Raw genomic sequence first — 11,614 nt, 5'->3', positions numbered from 1 at the left:
CCTGGGTGTGGGGGAGAGTGTGTGTGTACATTGCATGGGCGACTCACTGGATCTTCTACTAAGACCTCTCCCAAGTTATCTTCTAAACGCACGAGCCATCTTCTCTCAGATCGTGCTGCACTCTCAATGTGCAGCCAGCTTCTGTTTTAAATAGCATTTTTTTTTGCCTCGCTTGCCTCGGGGGTTTTGCTTGGGATACGTTTTCATAGCCAGAATAAAGACCCTGCCTTCTATTCTGCTCTGCTCTCAGGGAGGTTGTGGCCAGAGGGAGCAGACAAATGACAGAGAACTGTGTGGGCTGTGGGGCAACAAGGCACCTAACCTGCACAGCATCTGGGTCATGGAGGTGCCAGAGGGTGGCTGAACTGGATCTGGAAGGACAAATTCAAGTCAGTCTCTCACGCGGGGAAGGGATGTCAATAGAGGTTGTGAAGTGCCGGCAGGTGCAGGAGGGAGGGGCTGGAATGCGGGGCGGCAGGGCTGCCCACAAGGGAGAGGGTGCCTCTGAGAGGCTGCAGGAAAGATGAAGATGCAGAGGGCTGGGGGCCTGAGGCCTGGCCACGGAGCAGAGGTGAGGGTTGATGACTGTGTAGGATGGGTGGGGAGGAGGGGCTGGTAAGAGGCAAAACTGACAGCACCTGGGCGGCGTGCCCCTGCCTCGCCTTGGTCTCCTACAGGGGAGCCTGGGGATGAGGCTGTGCTCTGAGTGGGCCATCTAGGGCAGAAGGGACAGTAGTCCCAGAGCTGGGCCTTGAGGTGGGCCATCTCAGGCTCCCTCCCAGGTAAGGCACTGCTGGTGCACGGGACCCCCACAGCATCTGGGAGAAAGGGTTTTTTAAATGGATCTGCAGGTACCGACTGTGCAGAGGAACCCGGGACCAGGACCACGCCCCCTCCGCTGAGGCGCCCTTTCCCTCACCCCAATTACCCTCATCCCCTGCCCCTTCTCTCCAGCTTGGCAGAAGAGAAAGGAGGCTGGGCTGCCTCAGGAGGTGGTGAGCCTCTGGCACCTGGAGCTGAATGAGTGAGGAGCCTAGAGGGGCTTAGAAACTGCTTTGGGCCCACAGGCCCTAAAGCTGTTGGAGCTGGAGGCCCCCATTCTGCAGACTCTGCCTGGCCATGGGACCAGCCCTCCCCTGGCTTTCTCCCTTCCTCCCGCCCCCAACACCGCTGCGCCTCCCCAGTACGTGAGCCACGCCCACTCGTGGCGTGCACGTGTGCAAGGGTGGATTTGCCCCAGTGCAGGTCCTCGGCAGGTCCGCCCCACACCTGCTCTCCTTCGAGGCTGGGGGAGGCACTGGAGTCCTTTGTGTTCTCATAACTTCAGGTCATGCCTCTTGGACACCTCCTGCCACATGACAGCAGGTATCTTTCTGGCTTCCTGCCACCCTGGGTGCTCCTGGAGGGCAGATGTTTCCTTGTGCAGCCTGGTAGGAGGCATGGCATTCAGGGGCTCACTGCAAGTAGGGGGGCTCTGCTTTTGGGGTGCTCATTGAGGCTGGCTGGTACTGCTACCCTGCTCTGGAAGTCAAGCAACATTTAGAAGATTTTTAACAGTGCAAGTCACCACCACACCCACCTCCCACCACCAGAAAGTCTGCATTTAGGGATGGGCAACGTTGTGTTGTGGGGAGACGTCCCTAAGCTGTCAGAGGGAGTGAGAATTGATAGGAGCTCTTTGGAAACTTACTTGGAAATACCTACTAACACTAAACATATACCTACCCAATGATCCAAGCAGAATGGGAGCATATATCTGCTGAATGGTGTGTATAAGAATGCATGTAACAGCTTTATTCATCAGAGCTCAAACAGAAACTGCCCAAATGTCCTTCGCTGTGGGAATAGATAAATGAATTGTGGTGTGTTCACACAGTGAAATACTACTCAGCAACAAAAAAGGACAAGCTATGGACACGGGTACAACAGAGATGAACATCATGGGTATGTATATTAAGCACAAGAAGCCAGACACAACAAAGCCGACATTGCATGATTCCATTTGTAGGCAGTTCAGGAACAGGCAAAACTAATTGATGATAATAGAAGCCAGTGGGTTCCTCGGGCTGAGGGTGTGGTATTGACTAGGCATGGACACAAAAAACCTTCTGGGGTGCGGAAATGTTCTCTGGCTTGATGTGGGTGGTGATTAGAAGGGTGAACATATATGTAAATAAGTCATCAAGCTATACACTTAAATGAGTGCACTCTGTGTATGTTATTCCTCAATAAGAAAGTTAAAGGGAAGAAAAACGCTTATAAAAGGGCTTCTGAGATTCGAATTAGTTCCTTTAAATCTCACTGCAGCTTTTTCAGCAAAAATGAGGGAGGCCCACATGGCGTACTTTTTCTCCAGAATCCCAGAGGATTCTGATTTATGGGCAGAGAGGCCCGGGGCAAAAGCCTCTCGCAGCTGTGTGCTGAGCAGAGCAAGCGAGTGGTGGTTTCCCTGAGCCTGACAGGGAAGGCACAGCGGGCCCCCTCTTCAGACAGTGGGAGGGTGGGCATTGCCTGGAGGGCAGCCCTCGGGACCCCCTCCCCCAGCTGCAGCCAGGCCTTAGCTTCCTCTGGTTCCTGGAACCTGCCCTACCCAGCCGGTGTTTCCAGCACTTAAGGCTGGGAGCTAAGCCGTTCTTCCACTCCAGGAAAATATTTGTTCAGGGACTTGGCACCCAAAGAAGAGGAAATAAAAGCCACCTTGGAGTCGAGCGGGCGGCTCTGCTGCCAGCGGCTGTGTCTGCCCCTCCAGGTTGCCTCCGCAGGTGCCCAGGCCCGGCGTCTGGGGCCTGGCCAGGAATCTCACCCCACAAACAGGACTGCTTAAGGATAAGCCTGGGGTGCCACTGTTTATTCATTCAGTCAGTCAGTCATCTGTCAGTTCCGTCAACAAATGTTTATGAAACCTACTATGTGCCAGGCATAGTACCAGGCCCTGTACATTGCCAGTGACCCAGGCCCCGTCCTTACCTTCAAGGCTGTTGCAAGGTAGTGAGGGAGGCTGGCAGCATAGTAGGAGCATTGAGGGTATGGAGGTGAGGCCAGGGGGAGCCATCAGGCAGGCTCATACCACCGAGCACTTGGCAGGCACCTAGCATCAAGCCAAAGGAAACGTAAGGTCAAATGAAGGGATGACCCAGAGGGGAAGGATCATTCCAGGCAGATGGAACAGCATAGGCAAAGGCCCAGAGGTAAGACAGCACAGAGCTTTGTAGTGTAGAGAGTTGATGGGGTTGGCTGGGGTTGGGGCCAGGAGTTCAGCACGAGGAGGTTGGAGGTGAAGCCGGAAGAACCTCCCTCCTGGGTGTAATGCTCAGGACTGTGGACTTTATCCCCAGAGCAGTGGAGGTTTTTATTTGTTTTGAAACATTTAAACACATTGATTTTGATTCTTTTTTAAATAGAAAAGTACAAAAAGAAAATTAAATTGACCTCAAATCTCACCAACTAGATATTTCCTGATGACCTTTAAAAAATTAAAATATGCATGTGCGCATGATTAGAAATCCAAGCAGAACAGAAAAGTCCAAAATGAAAAGTGAAATCCTCCTTCTCCCCACCTGTCTCTTGCCAAAGGCAATTTCATTTAATAGGTTTTTGGTTGCTGTTTCCAGAAATTTTTTCCATGCACATACCTGTGAGGATAAGTCTATGCTTTTAAAAAGTTACACCAAAGGGATGGGTCTATCCAGGGGGACCTACAGCTCCTTTTTCTGACCCAGTTTCATTTCGGCACGTGCAGACAGTTCTACCCCATTCGTATAATGACTGCGGAGCATTCAGTTGTGCGGACAGACTGTAATTGACCCAATTCTTCCCTATTGGTGAGCACCTTATTTCCAGGCTTCTGCTATTGTACACAGTGCAGGACTGAAGGTCTTGGGTGGGTATTTTAGTAAGCCATTATCAGTAAACACCTCAGAGGCTTTTCTAGCAGTGGACTCTGGATGGAAAGGAGTGTTCTTTGCAATTGTCCTCCAAAAACTTCACCCATTGGCCACACCTGTCACTGTGCCCAAATTTCGGGTGGGAGTCCCAGAGACCACACCTTCAAATGGTTCAATTTTCTTCTTTGCACTGGAGTGGAGGATAGAGATGGTATCACATGGTTGTTTTGATTTTCTTTTATTTAATTGCAAATAAGGTTAGGAATCATTTCATATGTTTTTTGTTTTGTTTTGTTTTGCTTTGAGACAGAGTCTTGCTCTGTTGCCCAGGATGGAGGGCAGTGGCACGATCTCAGCTCACTGCAACCTCCAGTGAGGTTCAAGCAATACTTGTGCCTCAGCCTCCCAAGTAGCTGGGACCACAGGTGCACACCATGATGCCCAGCTAGTTTTTGTAGTTTTAGTAGAGATGGGGTTTCACCATGTTGGCCTAGCTGGTCTCGAACTCCTGACCTCAGGTCATCCGCCTGCCTCGGCCTCCCAAAGTGTTGGGATGACAGGCGTGAGCCACCACACCGCCCCATTTCATACGTTTTTGCCATTTGTATTGCTTTTTTTTTTGAGACTGAGTCTCGCTCATCGCCCAGGCTGGAGTGCAGTGGTGCAATCTCAGCTCACTGCAAGCTCCACCTCCTGGGTTCATGCCATTCTCCTGCCTCAGCCTCCCAAGTAGCTAGGACTACAGGCGCCCACCACCACGCCTGGCTAATTTTTTGTATTTTCAGTAGAGATGGGATTTCACCATGTTAGCCAGGATGGTCTCGATCTCCTGACCTCGTGATCCGCCCTCCTTGGCCTCCCAAAGTGCTGGGATTACAGGCGTGAGCCACTGCGCCCGGTCACTTTTTTCTTAGAGGAATTGCATTGTCCTGTTTTCTGGCCCTTCTTCCTAAGGGGTTTTTGTTCTTTTTCTTGCTAATGGGTGTGGGTTCCTCATGTACTCATGACTTTGAGGGAGGAGCATGGCAAGCTTTGGTCTCCAAATGATCCTGCTGGCTGCTGTGGGAGGGGCTTGGGGGCCAGTCAGCTGGGAGGCCTGTGCGGGGTCCTTGTGAGAGGGGCCGTGGCCTGGAACAAGAGGTGGCTGCAGGAAGCGAGCTGTGACTGGATTCTGAAGATACTCAGGAAAGAGGACTGAGAGGAACAACCAGTGGGTTGATTTTATGCACGATAGTCCAGAGCACTTTGGTTCAATGAAAAAAAATAAAGCAAAACATTGCCAATGGCCCTCCCGCGGCAGGGGCACATCAGCTAAGATATCTCGACACAGGATTCTCTATAAGTCACACAGCGGGCCAGAGTCCCCGCTGGACCATGGCCTGATAGCTTGTGTTGCTTCTCCTCTTCCCTGATGGAGAAGGGATGGGGTGACAAGGAGAAGGCTGGTTCCTAGGTTCCCACTTCAAATATTATGGTCCCATAAGCCATGGAAACATCTCAGAAATTCCAGTATTTTAGCACATAGTAACTGGCTGAGCCATGTGGGTCACTGTTAAGCAAGAAGCCATACAGATTCCCCAGGAAGGGAAACAGGGGCGTATAGGGCCTGAGTACACAGGGTCAGGAGGTGTGAGGAGGGCCTTCTGGGTCCAGCTCCCTGCTACGTGCAGAGCACATAGATTCACAGGGAGTGCTTCACAGGTATCCACTAGGTGAAATACTTTTCTTTTCTTTCTTTTTTTTTTTTTTTTTGGTGAGATGCAGTTTTGCTCTCGTTGCCCAGGCTGGAGTGCAATGGCGTGATCTCGGCTCACTGCAACCTCCGCCTCCTGGATTCCAGCAATTCTCCTACCTCAGCCTCCTGAGTAGCTGGGATTACAGGCATGCACCACCACGCCCAGCTAATTTTTTTGTATTTTTAGTAGAGATGGGGTTTCACCATGTTGGCTAGGCTGGTCTCAAACTCCTGATCTCAGGTGATCCGCCTGCCTCAGCCTCCCAAAGTGCTGGGATTACAGGTGTGAGCCACTGCACCCGGTCTGAAATATTTTAATAATTCAAATTTATGCTACAGTCAAAATGAGTGGAAAAAAGGAGGCATGTAATGTTAAAAAGGAAATATAATTTTTTCCTTTCTTAAAAAAATAAAACTAAGGTATATTTTACATACAGTAAAATTTGCCCTTATTGTTATACAGTCTTTTTTCAAATGCATGCAATTGTATAACCACCACTAAAGTTAGGATCTAGAACAGTTTAATCATCCCCAAAACTTCCCTGCATCCTTTGTAGTCAACCCCTTCCCCACCCCTGCCTCCTGGCAGCCACTCATCTGTTTTCTGTAAGTGTTGCCTTTTCCAGATGTCCTATGAGTGGTATCATATAGTAGGAAGCCTTTTGAGTCTGGCTTCTTTCATTTAGGAGACTGCATCTGAGCTCCATCCAAGCTGTGTGCATCAGGAATGTGTTCCTTTTCATTGCTGAGTAGTGTTCCGTGGTGTGGAAATGATGACTTTGTAACCACTCAAAACTAGAAAAATGCAAGTGCTCTTCAACTATGAGCATTTCCTTATTTCTAGATTCATAAATCGAAACACTTCCTTTGTCCACCTACGAATCTTGATTTAGAATCCAGAAAGTACGGTCTGTTTGCCTGAGGCTGAGAAGTAACCTTGGAGAACCTGCAAAGGTGAACAGGCGCAGGGCCAGAGGGCAGGAGGACACTTGCTCCAGGGACCTTGGGCTGACTGTCTGGTCTTCTTTTGGGCAGGCCTAGCCCCAGTCCACATGGTGCCTCTGCACATCCCCATTCGGGTGGGGTGCAGCTCAGTTAGCAGACAGCACCTCTGATCAGTAAGAGAAAGTCACTCTGTCCTCCAGGCCTGTGAGCCTTGCACCTGGACAGCAGGATTTCAGCCCCCCTACTTGCTCCTTGACCTCAGCAAAGCCTGCACAGCCACGTGGACAGTCTAAGTTTGGACTAGATTTAAGGCTGAAAAGTCCTCAGACCTGCAGACCCAGGAGGCAGCAGATGGGCTGGCTGCCCTCAGAGCCTCAGGGCAAGCCTGCTGGGGTTCCCCTGGGCTGCCTCAGAGCCCCCTGTGGGCAATCTGGACCTCAGAAAGACCTTTCTGGCACAGCATCTTTCTTCTTTAAATTAGAGACAGGGTCTATGTTGCCCAGGCTGGCCTCAAACTCCTGGCCTCAAGCAATCATCCTGACTTAGCCTCCCAAATAGGGATTATAGGCGAGAGCCCCTGAGCCCAGCCCAAGGCAGCATCTTCAATCCCAAATCTGCAGAACCCTTTCGAGGACAGAGCCTGGGCCATCAGCTGGGATACCTTCTCTAAGGGCGAACAGCTTCCCTCTGTGGGGCTTTTAACCCCCGTGTTAGCCCTTAAAGGGAAAGTGGGCATTGGGGAGCAGGAGATATGGTCACCCCTTCAGAACTCATGGGGGAGGTGGGAGGGCATGGTGGTTCAGAGAAAAACTTTGTAGCCAGATGCCTGGGCTCAAAATCCTGGTCCTGCCATTTTCCAGCCTCGTGACTAGTGCACAGGGTGTCTGTTGCAAGCCTGGGTGAGGTATGACATGGCCGCACATGGGCTACTGCTGCCTCTCAGCACCTGACAGATGTTATTGTTGGACCAGTGACAGGGCCACAGACTGAGACGGTGTGGAGCCCAAGGGTGACATCCGTTAACCAGGGCTGCCTCCTTCTGATCCTCAGCTTCCCCTCACCCATCAGATGTGGCCTTAGGTGAGATGACTTCTCGTACTTCCCAGGATTCTGCCAGGCCAGGGTGACCAGGTCTAGTGAGAACCAGGCCGGGGGGCCTCAAGGATGCAGATCCCAGCCCCATCCTCCTGATAGGTGCTCCCTGCAGCCTGACGGCCAAGGAAGAGGGTCCACACTGGGCCCCTGGGTCCCCAGTGCAGGAGCAGCCTGGCCTCCCCTCTGGGTCCAGCCCGGTTACTTCTGAGGGTGGAAAATATCCCGTGGCACGAGGGCTGGGCTGAGTTCTAGCTCATGACTGCCCGGACAGAGTCCACAGAAGAAGAAAGACTTTTACCAACTCTTTTTCTCTATGTGTTGCTCCAGGGACCTTGGGCTGACTGTCTGTCCTTATTCTCAAGGCTACATAACATTTTTATTTATTTTTCTCTTTGTAAATGAGGCTTTTTGCCCTATCAGATGTGCTACCACTTGAACTCATTAGAAAAGACTGGTCGCTTGGTGTGAAAGGTAAGGCCTTTCAGGCCTTAGAATCCAGACACACAGCAGGGCTTCTCGCAGAGGGAACTTAAGCATGCTTTGTGCATGAAATGGGGCAAAGTCCCTGCTCCCCAGGGGGAGCTTAGCTGTCCCTGAGATGTGCCTCTCCGGTACAGTGCCACACAAGGCTGACCAGCCAGGGGCGGCCCCTCCCCAGAGAGCGCTCACACCCACAGTGCTCGGGGCCATCACCATCCTTCCCTCAACTCGAGCTGTGTGGTGGTGCAGGCGTTATTATCACTCCTGTTTCGCAGGCGAAGAAACAGGTCTGGAGAGGATAAGGGTTTGCTCAAGGTGGCAGGCCTGGATCTTCGGGACCTGCTGGACTTGATTTTGTGGCCCCTGGTGGAGACTGAAGTGGAGGCAGCTTGAGGGGGCTGGCCTTGCTACTCAGACACTCCGCGTCCGAGCCTGACGGGCAGCCCTTATTCCCAGCCCTGTCTGTTCAACTCCCTCCTTGCCTGCACCCCAGACAAGGGAAGTTTCTCCCAGGAGCCAGAGGCCAGGCCGGGAGCCCAGAGCTGGCGCTCAGCAGGCTCTGCCCACCCTGGCTGAGGGACTGCGTGAAGCTGTTGCATCTCCTTACCCCTCCGTTTCCTTATAGGGAAAGCAGGAGGGCCGGTGCTCACCTTCAGGCGCAGATGAGACTTGGAAGGAGATTTAAGAAAACGCAGCCTGCCACTAAATGTCAGGCACCAAGATTCTGGTTAATTGTGAATAAGGACTACCATTTCCAATGTGCCTAGAATGTGTCAGGCTCTATCCATGCCTACCCTCCAATTTCAGGGACACAGAGTAATATAGTGGCAGGAGCAGGGACTTTGGGGTTAGACCCCACTTTACAGGCCGTGTGACCATAAACTCCTTAGAACCTCAGCTCTCTCATCTGTGAAATGAACTCATCTTCTAGGGGCATTAAATAAAGTAATGGGGGTAAACTCTTTAGCATTTTGGTGTGAGCACTCGGCAAGCATTGCATGAATAGTGGCTATGACTCTGATGGTCACAAAATCCCTGACAGGCAGGAATCCCCACCCTCTTTTTGCAAATGAGGAAATTGAGATCCAAACTGATTCTTCATGCAGCTCCTGAGTGGCCAAGCGGACGTGCAGACCCAGGTCTGTGCTGCTCCTGTGCCGCAGTTGCTTCCTGTTCATCCATTCTGTCCCAGAGGACACCTGGACAGGCGTGGGAGAGGCTCTTCCAGGCTGGAGCTGCCCCAGCAAGCCCCAAAGCGGTTCCCAGGCATGGGAAAGGGTGGCCTCCCTGACACGCCTGGGTGCTGGCACCATAGTTAATAATGATATGCCCTGCAGGGAACCATGGTCATGAGTACACAAACAACCAGGGGGCAGATGGCAGCTCATTTCTGCCCAGCCCCAGGCAGCTCCGTGTCCCTATGAGCCAGTGGGCAGGTGGGAGGATGTCACTTGGAATACGTCAGATCCAGAAGCTGGGGAGCAATTCCCTTCTCCCATGGTGGGAGGAGCATGGGCAGTGCCCTCTGTCTCCCAGGAAGCTGGCTACATAGGCGGCGCTGGCCTTTGCTGGGGAAGCCCAAGAGAATAGCTCCAGCCCTCCGAAGTGGCTCTTCCCTTGGAGCCCTGTGCCCTGAGCATGTTCCTACATGCGTCTCACTCCTTCAACACAGTCACTGAGGCCTCCTCTGGGTCAGGGCCTGGGGACCCAGAGATATCAGGAGCACAGCCCTGGCCTTTGAAGAGCCCATGGTTTTGTGGCAAGGACACACACGCATTATTAAACAATACAGATGTCCAAGGGCAGTGCTGTAGAAACAGATGAAGGACACCCCATCCAGCTTGAGGACTTAGAGAAGACTGCCTGGAGGAGGAGGCATGTGAATGAGGTCTTGTCAAAGGAGCTGGCCTGGCAAAAAAGAAGGAGAGAAGTATTCTTGGAAAGTGCGAGGTGCACCCAGGGACCCACAAGATCTCCCCACCACTGTGCAGTATCTGTACTGGGGGTGGAAAAGCAGTGAGAAGTGAGGCTGGAGGGACAACTGGAGCCAGTAAAGGAGGGCTGGTTTTCTAGGTCAAGGGCACAGGCGTGAGGGAGCCGGCTCTACTGGCTTTTGAGAGCTGACTGTGCTCATGAGTTCGGTGACCTCACAAGGTAGTTTGAAATTGGCCATGATGGAAATATTTATACCATGGACATTGGCAAGTGCCACAAATCAGAGCCAGTTGTTAAAAAAAAAAAAAAAAAAAGAAGGGGGCAGCCTGGGTGGATTCTAAAGTAAGGGCATGGGATAATTAGCTTTGTTCCTTAGAAGGATGTCCTGACTGTTGCAGTATAAAGAACAGGTGGAGGGGAATGGGCTTGGAGACTGGAGCTGGGCCCTGGGTGACCTCCTGGAGACGGCCAGAGGCTGCCCAAGAAGGGTCTGGGTAGTGGGAGAGGATAGGCCCCGCCTGCCACTGTGTAACCTGACTCCCACTGTGTCGGGCTCAGCCTGGGGGTGGGGCAGAGGATTAGGTGGCTCTTTCAGCCTTCCTCAGCTAGAGCCTGCGAATCCCAGTAAAACCCTTAATGAAAAACACCTGGGGCTCTGCCCCCAAGCCAGGCCTAGAGATGGGGATGGGAAGGGGATTAGGGGATCAGAAGTGAGGGTGGAGAGGGACTCCACTCCATCCATTCATTTGTTCATTCATGAACTCTTGTTTCACCCAGCTCCCTGCGCCTGGCCCTGGGAGAAGGCGGAGCGGAAAAAAGAGGGGCTAAGGAGGCCATAGAAGCACTGCACAGGGGCCATAGGGATCCCGGAGCCACAGCGCCTGCCTCATGTACTGATGCTAACTCTGTGGAAGCTTCCAGGCCAGGTCACAGTGCATCAGAGTCACGACTGGGCTAGGTCCTGGATCTCCCATGTCTTCCCCGCAGAATCGTATGTGTGTGTGTGCGTGTGCATGTGCAAGTACACACACATACAGGATTGTAGTGAGGGGGGTGTTGATTAGTGAGAATACGGGAAGGGTGGAGCATGAGGTCCAGTCGGTGGAACTCAGCCTTCATCCTTCCTGCCCAAGACATATTGCAGATAGAGCATGTGAGATCCCAAAAAAGAGACTTGGCGGATCCACAGCCCACTGGGGCTTGGCCTGGTCCGGGCTGGCCTCCGGGCCAGAAATGACCTGTGGGCCTTTGAAGCCTGGAGAGTTGGGGTGGCTGTGGGAGGGGGCTGGGCTCCAGGACCTCTGCCCCACCCTTCCCTGGAGGGAGGCACTGAAGAGGCAGGACCTGCCTCATCCAGGCAGCATTGCTCTCTGGCTTCTCAAGATGGCTCAGGGCTGGCCTGGAGGCAGTCATGGGGCTCCTGGACACTGTGCTGGCTGGCAGCGGACTCAGGTTCCTGGCTGGAAGTGCTAGTGGTCACCAAACAATTGGGTTGGGATTTAGAAAAAGGATGTTCTGTTCTGGGGAGAAGCTTGTTTGT

The sequence above is a fragment of the Nomascus leucogenys genome, chromosome 19, assembly GCF_006542625.1.
Source record: "Nomascus leucogenys isolate Asia chromosome 19, Asia_NLE_v1, whole genome shotgun sequence".
Taxonomy (NCBI): Eukaryota; Metazoa; Chordata; class Mammalia; order Primates; family Hylobatidae; genus Nomascus; species Nomascus leucogenys.
Note: the sequence above shows the minus strand (reverse complement) of the source record.